This window comes from Cyanistes caeruleus, chromosome 8, assembly GCF_971803275.1.
Source record: "Cyanistes caeruleus chromosome 8, bCyaCae1.hap1.1, whole genome shotgun sequence".
Classification (NCBI taxonomy): domain Eukaryota; kingdom Metazoa; phylum Chordata; class Aves; order Passeriformes; family Paridae; genus Cyanistes; species Cyanistes caeruleus.
In genome coordinates, this window is record NC_141708.1 from 33,525,845 (window position 1) to 33,553,260 (window position 27,416).

The 27,416-nt window shown below is 43.5% G+C and overlaps 1 long non-coding RNA gene across 1 annotated transcript; it reads right to left on the minus strand.

The window, feature by feature from the left end:
- Positions 1-22,771: 22,771 nt before the first annotated feature.
- On the minus strand, positions 22,772-24,881 carry LOC111931523 (uncharacterized). Its single transcript, XR_002865602.2, has 3 exons — positions 24,778-24,881; positions 23,472-23,547; positions 22,772-23,347 (listed from the first exon to the last, which is right to left on the minus strand). It is a non-coding gene; the product is annotated as an uncharacterized LOC111931523 (long non-coding RNA).
- Positions 24,882-27,416: the final 2,535 nt, after the last annotated feature.

Here is a 27,416-nt window from a genome sequence, read left to right on the forward strand (position 1 = left end):
GCTCCAGGCTGGCAGGGAGAGCTCTAGGCTGCCAGGGAGAGCTCCAGGGAGAGCTCCAGGCTGGCAGGGAGAGCTCCAGGCTGGCAGGGAGAGCTCCAGGCTGGCAGGGAGAGCTCCAGGCTGCTGAGGAGAGCTCCAGGCTGGCAGGGAGAGCTCCAGGCTGGCAGGGAGAGCTCCAGGCTGCTGAGGAGAGCTCCAGGCTGTCAAGGTGAGCTCCAGGCTGCCAGGGAGAGCTCCAGGCTGCTGAGGAGAGCTCCAGGCTGCTGAGGAGAGCTCCAGGCTGTCAAGGTGAGCTCCAGGCTGGCAGGGAGAGCTCCAGGCTGCTGACGAGAGCTCCAGGCTGGCAGGGAGAGCTCCAGGCTGGCAGGGAGAGCTCCAGGCTGCTGAGGAGAGCTCCAGGCTGGCAGGGAATGCTCCAGGCTGCCAAAATGAGCTCCAGGCTGCCATGGAGAGCTCCAGGCTGCAGAGCCAAGGAGCCACAGGAGCAGTGGGTGCTCCTCAGCTGCTCCAGCACCTTGAGAGAGGAGTGGTGACCCCAGCTCCCAACCTGCTTGGTGTCAGCAGCAGCTCTGGGCAGGTGCCTCAGACGTGGCTGCTGCGTGCTCAGTGAAAACTCAACCTCTGTGCTGTGTCCTGGCTGCTGTGAGGCCGAGAGCTGAGCTGAGAGCAGGACAGGAGGCTGTGTCTGTCCTGCTGGAAGGGAGCTGCTCCTCTGTGCAGAAGCTCAGAGGGTTCTGCAGAGCCTGTGGGGCCAGGATGGCTGAATTTTAAAGAAATGAGTCCTACAGTGACACAGACAACAAAGCTACAATCCTTCACTTCATACTGAAAATTAAGGGGACAGCTAATAAATACCTGGAAAGTTGTATTTGGTTGTTATCTCAGGTATTCCTTACGGTGTATTTCCATATGTGTGTGCTACCTGACTATGACCTAAACTGACTCTTCCACCTTCTACATAATTGATGAAGTTGAAATGACTTAAGTACAAAGTCAAGTCATATTACTGAAATGGAATGTGTTGTTATTAACATGTTATCTCATTTGCATAATGAAATTAGATGGCTTTAGAATGTTTAAGCTTTTTTATTTTAGATCTAATTGTCATTGTGTCTTTCCTTATTAACTAAAAAAAGTTACAAGAATAATGTGTATGAACTTTTGGAATGATTGATTTAAAACCAAAAGCCAAAGCAAATTAAATGCCTTGTACTGAGGTGATCTGGCACCAGTGAAGGACATGAAGTAGTGGTTTTAAGACTAATTTTTTTAACCTTATAAGCTTATTTCTAGATCTGATGTTAAAATAAGACTGAAAGCATAAGCTGGAAATCAGACGTGCCTTGTGTAAGTCTGACAGAAGTTCCCTGCATACCACAGCTGAGTCACCTTGTAAACAATGTAGAAAGCAGGTAAGTTTTGCTTCATCTTCCTTGACAGTGCAGCTGGGGGTAAGAATTGGACTGCTTCTGAAAATCTGGATGCTCAACAAGCGAGTGTTTGAGCCCTGAGCTGTTTGTGTGAGTGTGCTAATGGAGCAGCAGGTGGGTGACAGTGTGTGGCTGTTTGAGGTCAGTCTCCAGGTGAGCTGCACGGGGGCTTGTGCACATGCAGTGTGGTTCTGCAGTGCTCACATGCTCCAGGCCTTAAACACAGTACATAGAGCCATGGATGGCTCTTCTCCTTCCAGCACAGCTTGGGCTGCCCCTGGAGATGTTTCTGGATGCAGCCCCTGCTGCAGGAGGGAGCTTTCCATGGCCTTAGAGTGATGGGCAGATGAGGTTCAGGAGGGAAAGGCTTGTAGAAACCTTCTGAGAGTTTGCAGCTCATGCAGAGAAGCTGAGAAGCTGCTCAGGTGAGCAGGGAGCAGACCCAGCCAAACCTCAGAGGTGCTGAAGAGAAAAACTTCCTGAGGGCCAGAGGAGAAAAACGTGTGTTTTGCTGTGAGACACAAAGCCAGAGCTGACTGAAGCTCTGCTGGAAGCACAAGGCTCCTGCAAACACTGAGAGAGCTCTGTTCCTGGCAGCTCCCTACCACAGCTGGCACAAGGTGTAGCTCTCACTTCTGAGTTCCAGCATGGAGAGTCAGTGAGTGCTCTCAGTGGGTGCACACAAACCTCTTACCTGCTTTGGACTGAAAACTCAGCTCAGAGATGAGGAATCTTTGTCAGCAAAGTTTCTTTTTTATTAAAATCCATAACTTCCCTAAAAGGTCAGGCCTCAGAAGAAAGGAGTGTTTGCAAAGAAAAATCTTTTGAGAGAACTTCTCATTTAGCTGTACTTTTGTTTTCCACATAATACAGGAATATGTTCTTTTACAACAGCTATTCATATATTCCAAACTATAGAAATTAGCTGTCCTTAAGGTCTGTTCTGGATTTAAAAGCTTGAAATCCCCTGAATATTAAAGGAGCAGATGCTATAGCAAATCTACCCCTTGATGCAAGTGGCATAAAACATGAGGAGGTCTGGAAACTGAGAAATGACTTGACTCTAAGGTAGGAAAACCCCGAACAGGTCCCATTAACAACCTGTTCAGAAAGAAGCAGGCCATAAAGAGAATGCTTTTGAGAAGTCTCAAACACATGTTTTTCAATAAATTCAAAAGTGACATTGAACGTTGTGTTTCCTTTTGGTGGAGGAGAGGAAGAAAAGCTACAACTGGCAGAAGTCTGGGCTGGAATTGGAGCTTCATGCTCTCAGCCACGTTTTCATACTCAGCTGAGGTTTGGAAGTCACTTGTCCCAGCGTGTAAAATGCACAGGGACAGGGACAGGCCCTTCCTGCACTCCACATCTGCTACCAGGATTGAAGTGTAAACAATGGACAGAAACAGTTGGGATGCAAACTGCCTGTCTTTAGTATTTATTTATCTGAACCAGAACATTAAATCTAATAGTGCTTGCAGTGAAGTCTGACTGAAGTTTTGTTTGTTACCTGCTGGCCTCAGAAAATGAGTTTCCCTCTAGGTGTGAACCAGGTTGTGCTAATCCCTGGAGATGTGCTCTATTTAGTATTTGTTCAAAAATTTTAAATGAAATGGATGCCATCCATCAGTCCTGTTGACTTATGTTCCCAAATGAATTATTCAAAAAGGGTCCAAAGAAGATTCCTGCCCCACTTGGGACTGTAAAATGCTTGTGATGGTTGTGGAACCTGGTGAAATGACAGGCTGAAGATACTATAAATGGAATTTTACTGCATCATCTGATTACTGCAAGACAGATGGAGATGACCATTGTAGTGGAATCCTTGTTTTGTTTTAAGACAAATAAGAAATATCTCTGCATTTATTACAGCACAAAGAACAAAATAAAACAAAACTCTAAAGTCATGGTTTCCTTATGGAATTAGGAGAAAACAGGAAAAGAAAAGCTCAGAGAGCCATGGAAAGGTTGCTGTGGAAACAAGGAAAGGAACAATGAAAAAAACCCATCTTTGAGGAGATAGGTCAGGAATGTTAGGTTAAAAATCAGACACATTTAATTACAGCCAAAAAAACCTTAGGGGAAGATTTTAATTTTCTGTGGGAAAAGTTCAAGAACAAAAAAAATATATTTGCTGTATTAAATGTCTGTAAAACTATAGATGAGTTTATGCCAAGGAAGCAAAACTGATGAACAGAATCATTCTGTAATTGAGAAAAAATAATGTCAGGAATTTGAAGTTGCAGTGATGTGCTGGATGGAAGCAAATGCTGTGTTTGGTTCCTGCTCACAGCGTGTGCTCTGGGAGGAGATATCCATTTGCACGGTCAAGTGGAGCAGAGGATGTGTGAGGAGCAGCCCATGACAGAGTGCCTTCCGTGCCAGGAAATGTGCTGCAGCTTGCTGGATGGGGTGTCTGGGAGCAGAATGTGGCACTGTGCCTCCCAGAGATGAGCTTCTGCACAGCCCAGCTATGTGTTAGCAGAGCTGAAACCCACAGCAGCATTTCCATCAGGCTATGTTGTGTGCTCGTTTCTCCATGCCCTGCTTGATGTGCCGTAACAGGAACAGCAGTGGGGACGGTAAAAGGAAAAAGCCGGGGTATTGATAACGCTGCTGCTCAGGCACTGCCATCTGAGCACTGCCAGGCCAGGACTGATGGGCTCCTTCTCTCCCTGCTGCTGTTCTGTGCCTTTCTCTGCACAGCTCAGCACAGCACAGCCGCCATAAATCGGCCCAAAGCTTCCAGAGCTTATTGCTGGATCTACTGTCCAGTTTTAATTTTGGGTCTCGGTCGCGTTGTATTTCCCAGTGCTTTTGAAGACTTGTTGGAGGAGTTGGGGTTGTAATAGAAATGTTCTGGGTGAAGAGGAGTCACAGAAAAGGCAGCACGGTGGTGTAAAGGAAGGAGGCTGCTTTTTTTGGGAAACATTGAATATCCTGGCTGGGAAGGGAGTGGGCACAATTGGGCACAATTCCTGCGGGAATTATCATGTGCTCAGGTGCTCTAGAATCGCCTGCCTTGTGCTTGGTGATTGCCCAACTCCCTGATCTGTCCAGGTCTCTCTGCAGGAGCCCTCTGCCTTTGAGGAGTCAGCTCCTCACAGTCTGCTGGTGGTGGTAAACTTGCTTTGAAGGCTTCCTAGTCCTGCATCGCTGAGAGGAGGCTGAAGGGCACAGGGCCGAGGGTGGAGCCCTGCAGGAGCCCAGCAGGGACAGGTCAGCAGTTGGGACCCGCACTGTAACCCGACAGGCCAGGCTTGGCTTTTCCTCCTGTAGCCAGGAGTTCAAACTCCCCCGTGGTCACTGTGGCCAGGAGGGTCACTGATGGCTGGGTCAGAGCCCAGAGCCCCTCTGTTCACAAGAGGAGGCCACGGAAGGCACCCTGCTCCCTCCGGAGCTGCTCCTTGTCCTTCTCACCCGGGCGCTCCAGGGACAGTCTGTGCCATGGGGTGTTCAGGTACCACCCCCACCCAGGGGGCTCCCCTCAAACCTCTGGGCTAAATACACCTTGCACCTCTTTCACACTGTTTCACTGGCTGTTTCGCAGTTAGGAGGAGTTCTGTTCCGAGGGAAGTGTGAAATGGCGTTCAGCATTCTGGGCTGGAGCTGTTCTAGGCAGCTGTTGAGTGTCTGCAGACAAAATCCTCTCCCAGCAGTTCTTTGCACGAGGCTCCATTGCAGCACAGACGCTTTGGTAATGAGATGAGACTTATTACAAGACTGAAATTAATTTCTTTTTAAATTTATCTGTACAGAGCAGTTATAAAATTGCTTACAACTATCAAGATCCTGGTAGCTTTCCAGCTTTTTTTAACAGATAAGCAGTTTGGAAATAATTATTTTCCAATAGTGTCATTGAAGTTGAGAACATTTTTGTTCCTCCTGCTCTTTCAGCTTTCTTTTTAATTAAGGATGGAGGAGGGGGGCACATTTCTAGAAATGTGTAATGAACAGGCTGTGAATTCCAAGTGTGAATATTGTACTTCTCTCTCCTCTCAAGCATTCCCATGAGATGTTACAACACTTAAGCAGAACAACTTCTGTACTGCTCTGTTCTATTTTTAGTGATATCTAAGCTATGTTAGAGCCCATATCTACAGTACTATTAAATAAATCTGCCCATGCATTATCTGCTCCTTTTTATTTAGCTGGGAAAGAACACCTATGCTCTAAAATTATATAAAACCTAAAATTACAGAAAAATAGTTCATAGACATATTGAAATGCATTTCACACCTCTAATCAAGGTGGTTGTACCTAAATGCAGAAGACAGCAGGGATTGTAAAGAGCACATTACCTTCTCATGGGGTTATCCTGGGCTTTATAATCCAGCATCCTTCCCCAGCTGCTGTGTGGGGCATTCAAGGAAGGCACATTACCTTCTCATGGGGTTATCCTGGGCTTTATAATCCAGCATCCTTCCCCAGCTGCTGTGTGGGGCATTCAAGGGGCTGCTGGCCTGCCTCTGCTAGAGACTGGGAAAGGGAAAATTAAATTAAATTAAATTAAAATAAAATAAAATAAAATAAAATAAAATAAAATAAAATAAAATAAAATAAAATAAAATAAAATAAAATAAAATAAAATAAAATAAAATAAAATACTGTGTTGGACGTTGGAATCTGCAGGATATGATATCTTGAGTTCACTTACACCACACCTACTGGGTTTTTTTTTCTATTTCTTCCCCTCTCTGTGTGAGCAAAAGATAATTTTTGGTAAGTTAAAAATTACAGAGGCAGACAGTTTCTAAATTTAGGAGCTTCTCAAAATATATCCCCAAAGTCATGAATAAAAGGCTTTTATGAAAGCAAGAGAGTTACAAGTAATATGAAGTAATGATTGATGAAACTGGATGGGATACAAAGCAAACAAAACAACTTTACTGTCTTTCTTCTCATTTAGTTAAGAATGCATTGGGGTATTTGCAATGCAGTGGCTTTCAGAAGCAATGTCCAAGTGTGGCAGTTAACAAGACATTAATAGAAGAAAAAATCATTTCAAAACGTTATTGATGCAAATGTATGGAGGCACCTGCTCTTTGGATTTTGTATTTCATCGACAGAGACAGCAGGGACAGGCTTCTTTACCCAGTGGCCCTAGGATTGTCTTGGGCTTGCTTCAAATTTCTTTTGAAGGATTTCTGTGTGAATCTTTTGTCAACCGAAAATCATCCTTACTTTTCAAATTACAGAACTGTGGAGACACAGATGAGCCAGAAATGTGAAACGGACCAGAGAAAAAGTCAGAGCAGGCTCCAGCCAACATGAAGAGGTTTTTGACCACCTTGGATTGTTTGGTAAATTTCTTGTTATTTTCCTTTTTGTATTAAATCCTGGAGCACCCCTGAGTCCCTAAAATACATGAACATCTTCTGTTCTCAGTGTTCCCTGAGCTAAGGAATCAGACCTACACTATGTTCTTCTAAAAGCACCCTTAATTCCAATTTAAAACTCCAGAGCACTGCATTAGAAGCTTCAAAGTAATGCCCAGGTTTTTTTCTGCGTTGCAGTCTGCCTCTGGGATTTAGCTGTCATTTCCCCCTTGCACAGCTGCCATTCCAAAAGCAGCACACAGCCCTTCTTTCCAGAGGAATTACCTGTGTCAAGGTGATGCTGCCAGCTCCGGGTAGCTCTGTGGGCAGGAGTCTCACAGCCCTTCCCACGGGCAGCCCTCATCCCTCTTGTGCCCGGATTTGTTCTGTGCACAGCTGTAAAGAATGAAGCATCTTCAAGCATTTCCTTCATGGAGAAGCATTTTTTCATATTTTTTCCACAGGACATAAAGCTGTGGCCTCCTTGGCACGGCAGAAGATGAGAGAGGAGGGAGGAGGTGTGGGCAGGCGATGGGAAGTGAACTCCTCCAAAAGCAGGGGCTGGCATTGCCTTCTGCTGTCTCTGTGCCCTCCTGGGGGAAATGGCAGCGAGGAGCGTCACTGGGAGGGCTCAGAGCCTGAAGGGCAGGGTCACAGCGGGGCTGTGGGGGGAAGCAGGTATTTGGGGTGCTTGTGAGAGGTGTGTGCAGTGTGCTCAGCAGGCCTGGAGCTGCCTGGCACACGTGGCATGGAAAAGGGCAGCACAGCAGGGAAGCCCAGCAGGCACGGGTAGAGCTGAGCAGGGAGCTGTGGTGATGGGCACTGCTGTGTGTGTAAGCTGGGCTGCAGAAGTGGCCTCTTGAAAAGCAGATTTCCCAGCACATGGCAGGGGTTTGGGTAAAAGGCACAGCAGGGTAAGGCACAGCTGAGGACTTGTGGCTCCAGCAGTGTTGGTGAACAGGGACGTACGGGGCAGGGCATGAGAGGCTGCACAGGGGTCACCCTGGGGGCTCGAGAGAGCCTCTGCTGCCTGTGGCTTCTGCAGGCTCAGGAGGCCAGCAGGAGAGCTAACACCACAAGCTGTCCTGTTCTGGCAGGCCACAGCTCCCTGCTGATGCCTTCCTTAGGCAGAGCAGTAAACATGAGCATGAGTGCAGGTGTAGGCAGGCAGGCTTTGGCCTGACCGTGACACATTCTCAGCTGAAAGGATCATTTCAGAAGAGCAGACTAAGGGAAATATTTTCTGCTTAATAGGTTACAGCATCTCATCAGTCACATACCACACAACACACAATTTTATAAACTGTTGCGCTTTGCCTGGATATAAATGGATTGTAACTGATAACCCGTAAAAAATTAATAGTTAGTTGTAAGTTTTTTTAATGGAGTAAAAAATATTGCAGTAATGAAAAAGCTGACATTTTAAGGGCTGCTAAAGCAACAGATTCATCAGAAGAATGTGCTAGCAGAACAGCTGTGTATAGTCTTGGCTATATATGACATAAAGAAGATGACAGTGTTTACAGGTTAAGGATAACCCAAAATTGGGGGTAACCAAAAATCCGAGAAATTGAAACTGGGGCTGTGTGAATTAGTAAGAGATCAAGACTGAGAAAAAAAAAATTATCTAAAATAGTGCTTGGAAGCCAGTGCTGTGGCAGAGTTGCATCCCTGGATACTCTCGTTCTGGTCATTACTTATATGGCAGATACTGTGCAAAATCATCTCACCACAGGGCAGCATGGTCAGAGCAAAGATCTGGGACTGTGCTGTTTATTGTGTTTTACTCTTTAAATATTTCTTTGGCCATTTTCCATCCAAGTTAGATTGGGTTTTTATAAACCTCAGAGTAATTTCATTTTCATGAATCCCATTTCCCTCTGCCCTTCGGGAGGGGTGTAACCATTTCCTCTGACAGAAGGAGTCACAGGGGAAGTCAAACAATGCATGGCCTAATCAATATCAGTAAGTGAATGGCACTGAGTAATTGATCTGCATTTTTCAGAGCAGCCTGGGTCCATAATGAGCAGTCTGCACAGCAGAACTCCTCTAGGCAGAAGATAAAGGCCTCTGGTGAAAATGAGCCTTTTTCAGATGTAAATACAGAAAATACTGGAATGAGGGACTATTTGGCTTTTATTAGATGCAGCATTCTTTCTAAATCAGCACCAATACTTCCTTACATTAAGAAATACAGTGAACACTGGAATTATTATTGACATTGTTTAGCTGTATAATGGGTAGTTATCTCCGTCCCCCTTTCTTACTTTTAAGGACCTGTTTGCTGAATTCAACAGTAAAATCCTATCAATAATTTAACACTTAATTTTCTTTGGAGGGAAAAATTAAGATAAACACTCTATTTTCTTAGGTAATTCATGGTTATTAATTGAATGACTCGCTTAAAATCAATGCTTATAAATAATGTACAGGATTCTTTTCCAGCCACCCCATAAATACTAAGCTGATTGAAAGAAACAGAGGACCTGGTAATGGAAATGCATCTTTAGGCAGTGGTAAGATTTTTCTGGGCAGCTGTGAGCTGGGGCACCGTGTGTATGCCAGCCCTCTTGTGCTGTGCTGGGCCAGAGGAGGCACTGCCTGCTGCTGCTGCTGGATGATGACTCTGCTGGAAGCAGCGCAGGAAATAAGGGCAGGAGAAAGGATGAAACCTTTTATGGCACACAGGGAACAGATTTTGCCCTTTGGTGACCAACATAACTTTTGTTTTTCACGTTATGCGTAAGAAACAATGTGAAGCTGTTCAGGAGGATCTTTTGTCTTCTCTTTTCTGTGTCCTTGTTCCCACATCTCCAAAAACATGGAGTGGTATTACATAAGCAACAAACTGAATAGAAAATTGGATATGTAGGTTTTCTTCAGCCATATATGCACAAACCTTGCCAATGAGTCAGATTCTGTTACTCGAATCAGTGTAAAACTGAACACAAGGGAGATGATTCCTGGCTGGCACGGATGAGCTGTGTGATGTGTGGAACAGCCTGGGCTGTCAAAGAAGGGGAGAGTCACAAGTGGCAGCCTTTAAAGCCAAGTACACTTCATCTTCTGGAGCCTGCACAGCTTTCCTCAGAGCCAGCCAAACACAGCCTCTGTTTCTGAGGTACTTTGTGTGTACAGCTGGAGGTGGATGATGCTGCCAGCACACCTGGGGGGCTAGCCAGGGGCTGCTGCTCAGGGGCTGCTGGTGAGCGATTGCTTTCCCCCAGTTCTGTCCCATCTGTTGTGGGGAGTGAGTGAGCAGCCACAGGATGGTCAGTGCCTGCTGGGTGAGCCACTGCAGAGGGGAAGGGCTCGTCTTCTTCTTGGAAGAGGGAATTAAAACCTGGAGAGAAAGAGTGAACCCCTTGGCACAGGAGCCGTGGTGCTCAGCACTGGGGGCTTGTTTTCAGCCAGGCAAGTAGATGGTTGGTTAGGAGGGGGTGTCATCTCTGAAACAGTGAGGATGACTGAAGTGTGGGGCAATGCATCATGGATGAACAGGGAGTTTCTGTGTTTTGGCTGCAGTGACTCTGAAGCTCTGAGAAAGGGGTGAAGTGTTAAAAAGAGGTCTGAAAGCAGAAATAGTACCCAAAAGCTGCTAAACAATGCAGTATTTAAGGAAGGCAATAAACTGTGTAAGGTAGTGAACAGATTTACAGACTTGGTGAAAGAATGGTGAAGGAGTAAAATGCATTTAGGTTAAAAGCAAGCAATGAGTTTCTGGACAGGTAGGAACATACATCCTGAATAAGGGAGAATGAGGCTGGGAACACTGCATGAGTGCCTGCTATAAAACCAATCTCTCTGGCTTGGAAATCTCCTGGAAGTGACATTAGGCTTAATTATGTGAATGCTCTGGCTGCTTTATTAAAAAGTTTCAGCGCAGTTTGTGAAACACTCACTCCAAAAATCACTTGGACATGAAGTGCTCCAACCTCTCCTTGGCCTGTGAATTCTGAGTGTGCCAGGGAATGCCCAACCTGTGGCTTGGGCAAGCACATGGGTCTTGGCCTGCAGGGTGCATTAACTGAAGTGAGGACTAACAAAAAAATCCGTGGAGAAAAGCACCAAAGCCCAGTGGCCTTGATAGTCTTGTGTTTTCACAATAACTTGTGAAAGGAATGAGGGTGGATTCACAGCCCTAGCAGTGCTAATGATGAATTCCCTTCCTGCTCTGCTCTGATTTCTGCCTTACAGTTTCAGATGAAAACACATCTTGAGAGAGTGGCTATGTGAGGATGAACAGCCTAGTGCCTTTATTAGTTGTTCACAAGATCTTCTCAGCCTTCCAAGGAGCAATAGCATATGGTATAGAACAATGAAAGAGGAGTTTCAGAAAGGCTTGGAAGTCACCACAGTAACGTGGGCAGAGTAGAGACAGAGAAATTGCAGATAGGAGTCAGTGAAAAACTATTAGAAGTCAGTATAAGGACCAGAGGAAAGAGATTAGATTTATGAAAAAAAGAGATTGAGATCTCTGTTTGAGACTGATATTGGTGGGTATTTGAGGAGCCAGAGCTGTAGCAGTGCCTGCTAGCACAAGAGCCAAGCCAGTGAGTGAGGCTTGTGGGTATGAGGATTTGGAGGTGAGAAGCTGAGATCACCTGGACACAGAATCCTAGCAATGTGATATGGTCTCTTTGGGGTAATCCTGCAGTGGCAAAGAAGTTTTGTTAGAATTAACAGTTCATTATATTATGTTTCTAAATGATACCCACATATTTTCACTGCAGAAGTTTGCATATCAGTCAATACCTGCTTATTTATTTCTTGGCCCAGAATATCCTTGAGTTGTGCTCTCTGTCTTTTGCCTCAGAGGTTGATGTGGCCAGGGAGGGAAGCGTGTGCTGGGAGGTGAGTGCAGTCTGTCCTCAGAGTTTTCCAATACTGGAATTGCAGATAGAACCTAGGACGTGCCTGGCTTCCCACAGGTAAAAGCAGATCTGTTCCAAAACATTTCAACAGAAGCATTTCTGTTCCAAAGTATCATATTACTGATTTGAACATTTTTGCTCTAATCTGTTCTCATTGTTAACTGAAAGCTCTCAAGAACAAGTGTTTTTCTTAAGTACTAATTATTGTATGATTCTTAATCACTGTTGCTAATTACATCCTTTCCAAGCGTGGAGTTTCTCAGCACCTCCATGCAGAGGACAGCAGGAGGGTTATAGCATGTTTGCTCTCTAAAGTGCAGCATTTCTGTGGTTTCCATTTTCAAAGCATAAATTGAAGCTAAAAGCTGTCTTTGTTTTCTGTCACTGCATTTCCTTTCACTTCAGTGTTCCCCTTTGCATGTGGCAACCACGGCCCAGACCCTGAGGACTGTTAGCACACGACTCATCTCTGACTCAGCCTTTTCATTTTATTCATTTGCCTCTCTTACATCGTTTTAATACCCTGTATTTCTTTCAAGGGAAGAAAGACCTAAAGCCTACGCTGTTACCAAACCCAGCAGAGATGGAATATCACAGGGGAATGCCAGGTGAAATTTTCAGAGAGGTGCAGCCATCCCCATCCTTTAGATCACAGAAAAATCAATTTTGTTACTTTATGAAGGCTAATAGAATCAGCTACCAGATATTCCAATGAGATAAAGCCATGCTCCAAGGCAGCCACCTTCTCCCTAGAGGAAAAGTAGGGAGGAAGGTCATTTTCACTTCATCTTTCCTGGAGGTAAACCAGAAAAAATCAGCTGTCATGAGTTTTGTCTCCTATAGAAATAGGAGTAAGATCTATATATGCCCATTGCATCATGATGTGGCTTGGTGCAGAACAGTATTTTAGTGTCTGGGGCCGTGCCCTTCTGCAGCTCTTGTGGAGTCTAATTGACAAACCACTGAGGGGATAAATGTCTCTCTCTGCTCAGGGTGCTGTGGAAAAAAGCCATTTTTCTCCAATTTTTCCAGGGAAAATGAAGCTTAAGCCTTTATCTCTTGGTGCTATTTACAAGGATGGTTCTTGTTTCCATCTGGCCTCAGAGGTTGATGTGGCCAGGGAGGGAAGCGTGTGCTGGGAGGTGAGTGCAGTCTGTCCTCAGGCACCCCTGCACTGTGTTATTGTGTTCCACAGTGCCTGTGGCACCGCAGCCTGGCAGGGCAGGGATGGCTGCACTGGCACCTGGCACCTGCCACTGCTGCTGCTGCACAGGGCACAGGAGGCTCTGTGGCCATTTCAGCACAGCTGCTGCCTTTCTTCTGCCTGCACTCACCCTTTTGGGAGGAATGAGAGCTGACTGGAAAACCGTGGTTTCCCCTCTCTCCTAAGGCAGGCCATCATAGAGGTTTACTGCAACTGAAGAATTCCAGGCAAACTGCCTCCAATGTCTTCACTCAATTATTCAAAATTCAGCTTATTTCACGGGCAGTGCCAGAATCACTGTCCTACTCATGCCATCAGCAAGACCAGTCTGTCTAAAAGTGAATGAAGTTGGGTAAAAAGGAAAGCCATTTAAATCTTTGTTTTACAGGAAGGTGGACACAAAAACCCACAAGCATATTCCTCACCTTAACAAGTTACCTTTAAACTAAAATACTTTGTTTTTTTTTTTTTTTTTTAAATCTGGGAATCTGTTTCACAATGTAAGGTTTGGTTTGCTTTTGAGTGGCCTGTAATCCTCAGAAGAATTCAGCTGCTGCAAACACCAACCAGATTAGGTGTGTGTCAAGGAACATGATTAGATACTGAGACAGATGATACGAGCATCAGTAGAGGCAACTTAGAAAGTTTAATGGAGAAAAGCTGGAAAAGCTGGAAAAGCTGGAAAGCCCAGCTCACCTGAGGGCTGTTTCCAGTGGGGTGTTTGTCTCAGGAAGCCGGGGAGGGGAGCAGGGTACATGTGCTGCTGTGTCTGGAAGCTGTAGAGAGGTTCCATGAGAGCGGTGCAGAGGTTTAATGATGCACACTCAGCACACTCAGCCGAGAGGAGCACATCCCCTGCATGGGGACACAGCTGTGGGGCCAGGGGGGCTCCTGAAGCTGCTGGGGACTGTCCTGCTGCCTGCCTCTCACTGCACTCCCACTCATCTTCCTGCCCAAGAGTATGGCATTAGATGGTTGACAAAGGACTGTCTGTTTCTTTTCTTAAAAAGTGATGCATTTGGAAAAAAATGAATTTTGTACTCATTTAAAACAAAGGGAACATAACAGCTAATGCAGTAAGATATGTTTCCTTTTATAGCATTTCCTGTTACATGACATCAAAATCCCACAGGAAATAAACGTATCTGAAAATTTCAGTAAAACTTGTTCCTTAATTTCAGCTAATATGGCACTGCTGTGTCATACTTGTGAGTTGGAAAAACATTACAGGTCATTGGTATTCAGGTGACTGCACCCAGTGTGCCATGCTTACTTTAAATTCATATCTGATAAATTCTAGAGAAGTGATTTCAAAATTAGACTTGCCTTATGTATTAATTAGGATTTTCTCTCAACTCTTCTCACAACGCTTGTGATGAAACAAATCGTTCCTCTGGGCCAGATGGTGCCTTTTGTCAGGTTAACTAAAATACCCTGCCTGCTCTATGGGAACAGTTATGCAAATAATTAATTTGTCACTTCTTTGACCAAGCTAAGAAAAGCAAACAACAAAAATCTACAAAAGCTCTGGCTAAAACTTTGAAAATGGTTTATGGAGCTGTTGGATTAGATTCAAATCCTTTTGCTCTTGTGGATTTGTGCCTTACAGCTGAGATTTGCCTGGTCCAGCAGCATCATTTGGGGAACGACATTCCAAAGCGCAGGAAGAGCAAAAATGAAAATGGAATCAGAGGTGGAGCACTGGCATTGGCCAGCAGTGGCTTTAGTTTGGTTTGCTTGGAGAGCAATGTAATATCAGGGATGTAGCTCCTTCTGCCTTGCTAGTGGAGAGTTCAGCAGTTCAGATGTGGGAGCCTTTGCCTGGAAACTTCTTTCAAACTGAGTGCAAGGAGGTGACCTCGTTCTCAGATAGTGACAGAGCAACAGACAGGTCCACGTGGTGGCACCTTGTGCAAGTCAGCCTGATCCTGCAGATGCATCACTGTGTCTCTGGAAGATGATGCTTCCAAAAGGCAAATGATCCACTACAATTTACTTTCCCTCTCATCCTGCTGGAAGCATTAGGTACTGTAATTTATTATCTATCAGCATTGCAAGGGAGAAGCTGGAGGCTAAAGCAGAAAAATATGATGGAGCTTTGAAATTCTTTTCTCTCTTTAAAGATAAAAAAATCCCCTAGCCCTGGTTGCACCAGAGCAATTACCTTGTGCCTCTTCAATTTGTTATTTTAACCTTTGAAATGCTGAGGAATGTTCTGTTAATCAAATGTCTTTCAGAGTAACTGGTTGTGTCTTTTGTAACTGATGAAGAAACAGCTTTTTATAATCCTAGGTTTCTGTCTTAAAAGTGGTGGCATTAAAGCATGAAGCAGACTTGTCTGGAGATGAGTGTTGTAGCACATTTGCCTCATCCATGTTCACACCACCTCCTGCTCTGTCTCAATTCTCATAGTGCTGAAGGTGACCAGAGGAAAGGTGTTTCATCTCACTGCTGCAATAGGAAACCTTCTGAGGAGTTTGAGGTGCACTGAACATTCAGGGGACCCTCCTCATTAAACTGCAGGTTAATTGTGTTTCCCAGCGTTTTCTTAGAGGCATTTGCAGTTTCCTACACATTATTTCTGGTAATTCCTCTGAGATTAGGGTAATTCCCCCTAACTTCCACTCCTGAAGGTTAAGATTAAGATGTGCCTTTGGCTGACACCTGCATAACAGAGCTGAGAGTTGTACAGACCCTCCCAAGTTCCCACGTAGCCCCAGAGTTCAGAAGTAGCTTAAAGCAGTTAAGTTATGAATTTGAGGAAGCTTGAAATACTGCTCATGGAAACAAGGGCCCTCCTTGGGTGTGCTGGTGTGCACTCAGGACTGACATTTGGTACCTGAAGGTGTGATGTACAACCATCTGTTAGCAGAAAAACCTGCTCAGCTTCGACACCTGATAACTCCCTGAACCAGACATTAGCACAGGGTGGTGTTTCCTGAGCTCCACTCCCCTTCTTGCATCTGATGAATAATGTAAGCAGTGTTTTCCATTGCTGCTGACTGTTCAATGAATGGCAGAATTTTGTGTGACCTGAATAAATATTGAAGTGTAGTAGTGTCTGTGAAATTCTCTTTTTGCTATAAAATGCATTTAAGAATACCCTAGGCGATTCAGAACAGTTAAAGCAGTGAACTGGAATTGTCCCAGGGCACTGGATGGAAAACATATTTGTAGTTTACTCAGCCTCTTCTTTAATGTAAAGGCTAAACAGGTTTCTGATGAATAATGACATCTTCATGCATTTTAAATTGCAGCTGACTTTGTTAAGTGTCAGCAGGGCGCTATAAAACAATGGGAAAGCAGCAAAGTGGCGTGGACACGTGTGTGTGATGAGCTGCACACACAGGATTGAAGAGAGCAGCAGTGGGAACAGGCCTAGCATGGCAGATCAGAACTTCTTCATTAATGCCAGGAAAAGGGTGGGATGGGAGGAGGATGGGAACAGATATATTGCTTGGCTTGGTTTTTTCCAGTGCATCGTATTCAGTTTGTTAAAACCTGTGATTTTCTCAGTACCACTCAAAATAGTAGCACTTCTTTCCTCTAAAGGGATTTTTTTGCCTCCTGCAATTCTTGATGGTTTTACTTGTCTTAGTGCCCATTTAGGGATGGATTTTCTGCGTTTGAGATGCACAGTGAAAGCACATCTGCTAATTCCTTCTGGCAGATTGGCTGGAAATTGCCAGGTACTGAGCACTCCCAGTCCTAAAGGAAAGTTTTGGCTGGACTGTCTCAAGGGTGTGCTTGTTTTGTTTAAACTGGTTCAGTAATTTCTCATCATTTGAGAGTCTCTTGGCCTGTTACCTTCTCAAATGTAGATTCAAACTCATGCCTGTCTCATTAGTATTTTTTATTCACAAATACTAGGTAAATTGACCTTTCCAAGTCTTTTGCTAGGTAAATTGTCCAGTTCTAAGGTACAGTAAGAGTATTTAAAATTGGTGGTATTTTTAAAAAGCGGGAAAATCAACATTTGCAGTGTTTTCTGTATTTTATTTCTATTAAAAGAATATACATGAAGCTACCCATGCAAAGGTATAGAAATCTGTGTGTATTTTGGTATTTATGGAAGAAGGCACCCAGCTCTGGAGTGGGATCTGGAATGCTGTGTTTGAGTGCCACAGACTGCACGGGGCAGTCACCTGCAAAGGAGTTCCAGAGCAGCAGCACTGAGAGCAGAGGAATCTGGGGTTGAGCGATGGAGTCTGTCCATTGGGGTGTTCACTTCAGACTGTCTGGAGAGCAGATAAAAATGGACTTGAGCATGGCAGAAGCAACCAGACAACAAGAGCAGCTGTGTCAATGAGCAGAACTTGAAGAACAGCCCCTGGCAGGGTGTTACTGCCTTGGGTGGTGCCTGTGGCTGTAGGAAATGCTGCCCCATGGTTACAAATGTGTGGTCCAAGTCAGGCAGGGCTTGAGGGAATTCTTGGTGTCTTTGAAATCAACAGCAGAACTTATGGTGACTTTTACTCAGAGCAAGAGTCCTCTTCTCCCTTTTCCTAAGTACAGAGAAGTAGTAACTACAAAGGCCAAGGTTTTCAAAGTTACCAGAAGGATTTAAAGTGCCCTGAAAACAGAAAATGTGGGTGTTTGTTTCCCTTGGGCAGCTCTTGCAGCCTGAATTCTATGTTAATGTGAAACCCTGGTGAAAGATTAGGGACTCTCAGGCTGAGGACACAGCGCAGTCGCTGTGTGTGGATTGCTGACCTGGCCATTCTGCAGGGCCAGCCCTCATCTGTCAGTGCACAGAGGTACAAACCCACTGCAAGAGATTTGCAGCTTGTCTGGAACTGGGATTTCACTTGCAAAAAGAGTTTTTGAGTTGCAGAATTAGCAGAAGGAGGAGTACACACACAAACCCCTGGGGCTGCTGACACTGAGCTGGCAAAGATCACAGCTGAGCGAGAGCACAAATGAAACGGGTAGAATGATAAAGTTCTTTTTTCAGACATGGAAAGCTTTTTGGGCTTTCCAGTAGAAAACCAGGTAACATTCTTAGTTAATGAAGTGTCAGATTGGAGTGTGGCACAACCTAATTAAGCACTGGTCACATGAACATGCTGGTAGTAGCAGCTGAAAACAGTTTCCTTCCTCCTGCCTTTGTGCTAATCCAGGGCTTGGTGTTAGAGGGCAAAGCTTGGTCTTTGACACAGCATGAGTTTTGTTTAGGAATGTGGTGGGTACATAGGATGGGACTGAGTTCACCTCTGAACTGCAAGAAGTGTCTCCATCTGTTTGAGGTTATCGAGTTAATGCCACCTGTGTTCTTTCGAGCAGGTCTCAGTCTCACCAGCTCACAAAAAGGGCTCATATCTCAACAGAAAGCAGCAAGGAACTCAAAGAGAGGAATGTGGCATCCCTGTTTGTTCCCTCATTTCAGGGCTCATAAAAATCTTCTTGTCTCTTACTACTAGAAAAGCCAGCTCTTGAAGGTTTTGTGAAGCATCTGAATCAGCCTTTGTTCTGTGCTGTTCTCAGGGCTCAGATGTTGCTTGGTAAGTGTTTTTCACTCAGAGGAGTGGAAGATTCCCCACAGTCCCTCCACGAATGAGCCAAACAAATGGTTGTGCTTGTCTGTTTGGAACAGGTGCCATTCAAACCCCAAAACAGCTCCAAGATTTCTTTTTTGAGCAGGAGGGAACATACCAGTATGGTCACTATCACTCTTGGTCCCAGACTTGAGCAGTGTTGTCCAAGCTGAGTCTGACTGGGCATTGTTTTTCTGCTGCCAAACTTCTAAGAGAATAAATGCAGAGAGTCCCGGAGCCAGGAAAATGTATGAAAAAGCCATTTCTGTTGTGTTTGTGCCAGAGGCTCTGTGTGGCCTCTGAGTGTTGGGCCCAAGGTGTGCATTCAGAAAGAGCCTGTGACAATATGTGCTTATTGTTCTATTCCACAGACTGCTGATGGGAAATGTAGTTTCACTTCCCTCAGCCTCTTCCTTCCGACCATGAACTTAAACAATATGTATTTAACATATTAAACATAAAGATAAATGTTTAACATATATTAAAAATATATGGATAAAGATATCCCACCCATGTCTTTGTAAAAGGGGAGATATTTACTCTTTTTTACTTTCATTTGTAGAGAAGAATTGAAAAATAACAATCCTATCTGAAGTACTGGAATTATATAGAATTGCTTTTATTTTTTGTATGCTTGAATTGTATTTTTTGTTTTTATATATTTATTGTTCTAACAATACGGCTTCCTTAATTAATCAAGAAATTGGAACTTACTAAGACAGACTAATTGAAGTAAAAATTCCTGCAGACATTAAACAACCCTAAACTAAAATATTTGTGTCAAAAGTCCCATTAGAGCAAATCCATAGGTCAAGTGAAAGTAGACATTAGTTAGGCATTCAAATATTGATTGTTCTGTATTTCCAAAATAAAAAATGTAACAGTCTGAATAAATAAATCTTCTGAAAGAACCTAAATCCTAAAATAATCTCCTAAAAGATTTTGGTGGTAACTGCACATGAATTAAATGGAACTAGTTAGAATTACAGAAAGTGATAGAACTTTGAAATCTCAAGTGCTGCTGCTTCCAGGCCTTGTACTTGCTGACTTTAAATGTTGCCAGCCTGGCAGAGTGTGGTAGATCAGCTTTAATCTCTGGAGCAGCCCAGGGCTTGGATCTTTAGATCTGTAATACACAGAGAGAATAACTAATTTCTGTGTATTTTGAAATTAGGTTTCAAAAAATACAATTAACATGGATGCCAGCTACTGAACAAGGATGTTTTATCCCTCTGAAGAAGGAGGATTAAGGGTAAGTACAGAGAAGCACTGCCAATGCCTCCTTTCATTTTTTTGACTTGTTATTGTTTTTCTCTTTGTTTTTAGATGTCGTTCTGATTGGGAACGGCTAGAAAGAACGACACGGGACTCTCAAGGGAGTCACAGCAGGAGAATTCCTTAGTTTATTGGTTCAGCCCTGTCTTATAGACAGATACGTGGAAAGTACAGAAAAGAAACTCTTATTGGTTAGCAAAGTGCTACATTACCATCATTGGTCAGTGGCACACAACCCCTCTGACTCCCTCCTGCAAGGAGAAACAGGAGGCTGCAAAACAACACCTGCAAGGCCGTTTAGTGTCCCTGAGAATTGTTTTAATTCCTTCTCATATTTTTCCCAGGATACTTTCTCAGGCAGCTTGAGGAGCCATGTGGCCTGCAATTTGTACAGGCACTGTGGTTCAGATTTAGCATCCATATTTAGATATGGGTAACCTAAGACCTGCAATTAAGGGAGCAAAGAGGAAGCGAGAATAAATTAACGAGAGCAGAGGTTAAATTAACATAACCAGTGTCACTGAATGGAGCCACCTGAAAATTTATAACAACACCCTGCTGCCAGAGGGGGAGAGTCATTTTGACAGCCAGTTTCTGGCTGATATTCTCAGGTTTGGGTACTTGCTTATTTTATTTGATTTATTGAGCTAATATTTTATTGTGAGGTGGGATCGCTCAGTGAAAGCTGTGAGCAGTGTGCAGGTGGGAGAACACAACAGATGTGGCAAAAGAGAAATGCTCTCATTCAATTAACAAAAGCATCAAAGGTTTTAAAATATCAGGGCCTATCCCCACTTTGGCAATTCTTAATACTAGTGCTACTGATAATTTTATCTTCTTTTAGTAGCAAAAGGATGATGTGATCAAGAGGAGATTTCTGTCATGCAGACTGTCCTAATAGTGAGGAGGGCCAATGGCTAGAACTTGTGCTGGAAGACTAACATCACACTTTGAGCTGTGATACTGGGTTTGTACATTTTTAATATGTCATTCATGTGTTTTTATGTTAACTTGCCAAATTAGAAGGTTTTGTCCTGTGGAGAACTGTACAATGCAGAATAGGAGGGCACATTCTCAGGAGAGGCACAAGAGCAACAATTTGGTTTGACAGCAGTTTTGTTTTCTAAAATACATCCAACATACTGCATGGCATTTTATTTTTCTGCCAGATTAATTATGCAGCTTCCATTTCACCCTGCCATCACTCATGTTATTTTATCCAGGGATGAGCCTCCAGCTGGGCTGGCTGTGCCCAGACAAACCATGCCAGAGCGTCAGGCTGTGCCCGTGTGTTCTGCCTGCTCCACACCGCAGTTACAGCACTCCTGGGGTGTGTGGCACCGCTGTGCAGCTTGTGGCAGATACACAGGGGCTAGAGCAGTGCTCTGCATGGTCTGGGGAAGAACATTTACATCCCAGAGTGTCACCAAAGTTGTGCTTCGTTCGGGATCCTGCAGGCGCTCTCGGCACGCAGCACGGCAGCCTCCCAGAGCTGAGGGAACAAGCTCCCTGCCAGCTCCCTCTTTGGAGGCCTGAAGGGTTTGTGCTTCTCTGATCTAGGAGCAGATTGTAGGTAAAATGCTCTGATTACAGAATCCCAGATTGGGACTGGGTTGGAAGGGCCCCTAAAGCTCATCTCATTCCAAGCCCTGCCATAAGCAGGAGCACCTTCCCGAGCCCAGATTGCTCAGAGCCCCATTCATTTCTGTACCTTCATGGACACCTCCCTGTGATTCTCTGTGTGTGAGATAAGCACAGCTGATTGCATTTTTCTAATGTGCTTACACAGTTCTAGGGGGGTTTTATTCTTATTATTTTGTTCTCGTGAGGGTTTTTCCCTGCACAACTTGCTATGCAATACTGCTTAACCTGTTGCTAGACTGTCAAAGAGACATTCTCAAGGGAAGGTGGCACAATTTTCTGAGGCCAGCTATATCCCAGCAGGAAAAAAATATTTTTAAATTGATTTAAAGATCCATTGGGAAGAAATTTTGATGTGAATTACTTTTGTAAGCATTTCAAACTTCTACTGAGTGCACATTCCCATGATTTTCTTCAACAGCATTTACTCTGCCATGACAATAGAGATAATTTAGTTAGACCTGCGTGTAGAGAGGTTTTGTTGATGGTTAAATTGTCTCAGCAATACCTCTTACACATCATTTAAAGCAGTCCAGGGTTCAGTCTCTTTCTGCCTTTTGGTTGGATCTTGGTAATGTTTATTATTGGATGCTTTGTCTTCTAGTGGAGATTATAGCTCAGTGATGCTCCCAGTGAAGCCCTGTTCCTGCATACTGAATCACAATTATCTGCACTGAAATACTACTTTTGTAGTTATGTTTTTGAAATTACAGGTGAGTAATTTGAAATTTCAATTTGAAAACTTGTAAAACAACTGACATGGTTTTCAAATTAACTTTTAAACTAATGCTGTTTCTAGACGTTTACTTTGCATATATAGAAGAAATAATATTAAGAAAAAACAATATAGGGAGAAATTCTGTGGAAGAGAAACGTTGTTGGCTTCATGGATATAGAATTTCTGGATAATTAAATCAGGAATTCATGTTACAAATATATCTGTGTTTTGGAGCAGGTTTCAGAAACACTGTGTTTCTTCATACGCTATTCACTTTATCAATGTCAGAAGGACCCTATATGCACTGTTCAGAGTACATCAACGTGTGCTGACAATATTGTTTGGTTTATTAAATTTATTCATAGGGATAAGAAAATAGTGCAAATTAGAATATTCTGCTGAGCAGGATCTTTTGGTGAGATTTCAGTTTCTCTGATTTTTATTTTATTTTATTTTATTTTATTTTATTTTATTTTATTTTATTTTATTTTATTTTATTTTATTTTATTTTATTTTATTTTATTTTATTTTATTTTATTTTATTTTATTTTATTTTCAGGAACAAGGAGTTCCTTAATATCCTGCCTAGTGAGTTTGGACAGCAGCAACAGGAGCAGCAGGCAGATGAGCAGGCCCAGTGTACCACAGTCTGTAGGCAGCCACAGAGCAGAAAACGTTCTTTTCATTATTTCTGCTGTCTCCCTTCTCAGCTTTTTAGTCCCCCTAGTTAATGGGAGATAGATCTGAAACACACAAGGGAAATAAAAAGAAGGACAATGATAGAAATAACAGGCAATTCTTGATAATAATGGGGCTCTGGAGGTACAGCTTGTGTTTGATTTATTGCGGTGTCTTCTAGTAGACATGGAAAGAAAATACTGCTCTTGAAGGTTTTTTAATCTTTCTTAACTTAAAATCTGAATGAAAGGTAATGGAAAACAAAAAATTCTGCTGTCTGCAATGTTATTCCCATATTCTAACATCCTAGATGATGGAATGAGGAACCTCTTTACATCATTCTTCACTTGTGGTACCACTTCATCCTTTATAAATCTTCTCATATCTTTTCATTTTCATTTTCTAAAGAAACTGTTCCCTGTTTTTTTCTGTGAGAAGTGTTCCTCCATAATTCTTTTTTTTTATTACTTTTTTTTTCCCTATAGCCAGTAAAATGCTCCTAGTTGTGCCATTCCCCCTCTGTGCCCCCCAAATCTCTTGTTCAGTAGAGGGGAGGACGCTGAGCAGAGCCAGGGCAGCTGCTGGGAGTGGCCACTTGCCATCCTCGTGCAGGTGGCTTCATTGGGAAATGCTGCTGTCCCCAGGGTCCTCCTGATGGATGTGGAGGCAAAGGTCCAGCTAGGAGAGATCACAAATAGGTTCAGAGCCAACAAGTAATTTACTGACTGGTTTTGTTTGCCTATGAGCCGCTTTTCCAGCATTTATTATTAAGTGTTGCCGTATAACACAGGACTTTTCCTACCTTCAGCTGAGTGTCTTGCCTTTATTCCTCATTACTGGCCAGTTAAAGGAACATCTGTCTTCTGGAGCATCAAGTGCTGAGGTGGAACACAACCAAAACAGCAGTCAGTACATTTGAAGTATTTTATATTTTAAAGTTTCTACTGGAATATCACGTAGAAACAAAGTTCTGCTACCTCTAAACTATTTTCATCTGTCCTTGCATCTGAAATCAATGTTTGCATGTACTGGCTCTCTACTGAACCACTCCACTAGTTTTCTGATTTGTTTTGGGATATATTGTGCTGCCTACTTCATTGTTTTTTGACCTGTGACTCTTCTAAAATAAATAAGGGATTAATTTTATAAGATGCTGAGTGCCCCTGTGCACTGTGTCCAAGTGGTACCATGGCACAATGACACACGCCTGCATCAGTAATTTAACCTGTACCTGAGTGTTTTCCTGGGCTTCTTTCCAGACTGGCACGTTCCTGTGGGGGCAGCCAGACCAGAGCCACTCTGTGGATGCATGTTTATGTGGTATGGAGCTGGTGTGCTCAGAATATAGTGGTTAGACACAGCATTACCATTACTGAAAAGCCAATGACCTTTGCAACCAGTATTTCCAGAGTTGGTTACTATTATCTGTAACTGTTCAGAGTAATTCAACAAGATGTGAATGAGCATAGTTTGGACACTCAAACTGCATTAACAATACCCTGCAGTGACTCCATGCACTGGCCATATGGCTGTCCAAGCTCAAATCCAGCATCTAACATTTGGGTTGGGTATAATTGTCAGGTTAGGTGAGGCACTTTATGGCACACTGGCAGCACGATTCCAAACCAGACCGCTGCCATCAGCCAGCTTCTGCCAGGAAACTCCCAGGACCTGGCTTTGTTAAGGTCAGGTAAGAAAATTTCAGTGAAAACTAAGCAAGCTTTAAGCCATAATAGTATTAAATAATGGTAGGGATTTTTCTTTTGCATTTTTTTTTTTGGTCAGATTCATCAGTGTACTCTGACTGTATTCTGTATCAAAAGCAATTGTCATTTTTCCATCTTCTCATGTTTCCCTGTTCTTTCATCCTCTGTGTTTGTCTCACACTAATGCCACTGATTATCTTCCCCACAGCTCATTCCTCTCATCCATAGCTCTGCTGTTTTCACTGCCAGTCTCATTTTCCCAGCCCTACTTTTTGTGGCCCATCTTCACTACTGAGCTGTAAAGGAACTTCTGGAAAGAAATATTTGGGACTAATGTATTTATTTTTTTCGTTGGATTGCACTGTATTCTGTTTGCAGGGGTCAGTAGAGGTTGCTACTCACAACTCTGACATGAAGGTGCTTCTTTAGCAAACCTGCTGATCGTTAGTGCAGCCTTGAAAATGATCTTTCAAGGAAATAGTATCCCCTGAAACTTCTGGGGAAACCTACAAAAGAAAAAACAAATGGTAATATGCAGTAAATATTCAAATTGAACTTTTTCTAGGACTGAAATGTGAAGCCATATGCTAAAACCACAGTGGACCCCTGTTGAAGCTGGTCACTAAACCTCCTTTGCCACAGCATGGACTTTTTCTCAAGTGGTTTTCACTAGGGTAAGTTCTGAGTCCAGCTGGTCAGAGAGGAAGGTTGGGGCTCCATGTCCCAGGCCAGGGAGGTGCTGATGGAGTAATGCTCTGGCTGCAGGTGTAGGAATTACCCAGGGACATTTGCAGGGGGTTTGCAGTGCTCTTCTGCATTTGAACATGAGCTGAGTCCAGACTTGAACTCCAGCCCTGAGTCTACCTCATGCTTGGGGCTGTGCTAGATCAAACTTCTGTTTTCATAAAGCATCTCTTCTTGGCAGTGGTTTTTGCAGAAGCAAGCTGTGTTCTCACTTGAGCCACAGCCTCATATATTCAATTAAAGTTTGCCTTTCTTGTCACATTTTTCCTCGCTCTTGTTCAAATTGTGCTTTTTTTCATTTTGCACCTGGCAGAGGAACTTCTGAGTCAAAGTGCTGGTGTAGTATTCTTAGAACTAAAGCTATATTAGAGAAATTTAGTCTAATTAATCTAATTTGTCTTCACTTTAAGTGGGTAAATGTATGACTGTGGTTTCTGGTTTTTTCATTGCAAAATGTCCCAGGATGTTGAAATACCATTATGAAAGTAGTTTTCACAGCATTGATACTGCTGCTACTGGTAGTGAATTATTACCAGTAAGAAAATCAATACTGACATATGATTTTCTAGATTGCAGGTGTCTGGCTTATCCACTGCTTAAATAAAGACATAGGTCTAAACTAAAGTCCATAATAGCAAGAAATGTCAGCTGATACATTTCAGGACCACAAAAGAAAATTAGATTCCTTTGGAACATGAGGGCAACCTGCCACATCTCTAACTACTTATGAGGATCCTGGGGTTTTCCTTCCTTTTCTGTGAGTCAGGAAATGCCTTTTTCATGTCCAAATGTTATGTAACCCTTTACCTCCTGTTGCACTCACAAAAACCCCCAGACCCAAACACTCACTAAGCGAGGGTCCCTGAGTCAGGGAATCAGTAACGCAGGTGGAGGTGAAGGTCTCTGGTCTGGGGTCACAATTCAGTTCCAGTTGTTTGTGCTACAAGGGACAGCAGATATTTGGAGGAAGGACCCAGTGCTTGTTGTTTCTTGCTCTCCTGGTACTATCTCTGCAGAAGGACCTGGCTCCTTCCCCTGGATCTCTGCCCCTCCTTTTAAAGGCTGAGGTGAGTAAGCAGGGTGGGGGTTTATCCAAACTCCTTCAGTTTTAGTCCTCTTTAGGACTTTATATAAATGAGGCTCTGTTTTGAGCAGGAGAGGTGACAGGACAGAACTGCCAAAAAGCAGGGGCTGGAGCTGGCAGGACAGGCTGGGGGAGGAAGGGGGCTGGAGGAGAGGGAACAGTCTGCACTGAAACTGAAGCCAGCCCCAAGCCTGCCTGCCCCAAGCTGAGATGAGCAGTGGGGAGGCCACCACCAGCACCTGGTGAGGCAGGGACAGTCTCCAGGTGTCTGGGGTCCAGAATGTTCCATAGCACTGGGACTCGGGCACCTTTCTGTCTGCCTGCTCTTTCTGATGCAGAAATACTGCAATGGAGATTGCCACACAGCAACAGGGGTAGGAACTCCTCTTTCTGTAGTCCAAAAGGAACAAAAAGGGCTTTGTGAAGGGGGAACAGTCTATTCAGTGTCATCGTCTTCATGACAGGAGTAATCCAGAGTGAAACAGAAATTATCAAAGGTTTTAAAGGTGGTTATGAGTCCAGGGTGGTGATGCATCCTGCTCAAAAGTGTAAATAATGCTGGTAACAAGGTTTTTGTTACTACAACAGTTAGTAACACTTTTAATATGCTGGGAAAAGAGGAGAACACTGCAATGCAGTCTTGAGACTGATTTTTTTCCCTTTAGATTATTCCACATGAAAAGAATTCTTTTTTTGTAAAATTATGATGATAAGAATATTAATGAGAGGTTGATTAAGCTATGGCACACGAAAGCTCCTAATTGCATATGTTGCCTCACCCAGAAACTGAAAACCCAAGAACCTTCACTCAGCAAAAAATTGTTCTCATTCAACCAACTGTAACCAGGACAACCTTACCAAGGAAGGAAAATAGATTACTTCTCACTTTAAAGGATTCAAAATGTATCAAGCAAGGTAGAAAAGATAAATACACTGTAGCAGAAATCCAGTTACTTCCTAAGGAAGTGGTGCAATTGGGGACCTTTTGCAAATAAATGTTAATGGTGCTGTCTATATGTACTGTTAAGTGGCCTGCAGACTATGAAAAACGTTGAATTCCTAATTAAATTTATTATAATTTTGTTGACTGTGAGCTAAATTTGATCTCCACAAGGCTCCTGGTGACAGACTTCCTTGCTATCCAATGTCTCTTGAACAGCTGTTGAAACATATACTTTAATATATTTGCAGAGTGCAGATACAAAGTTTGCAA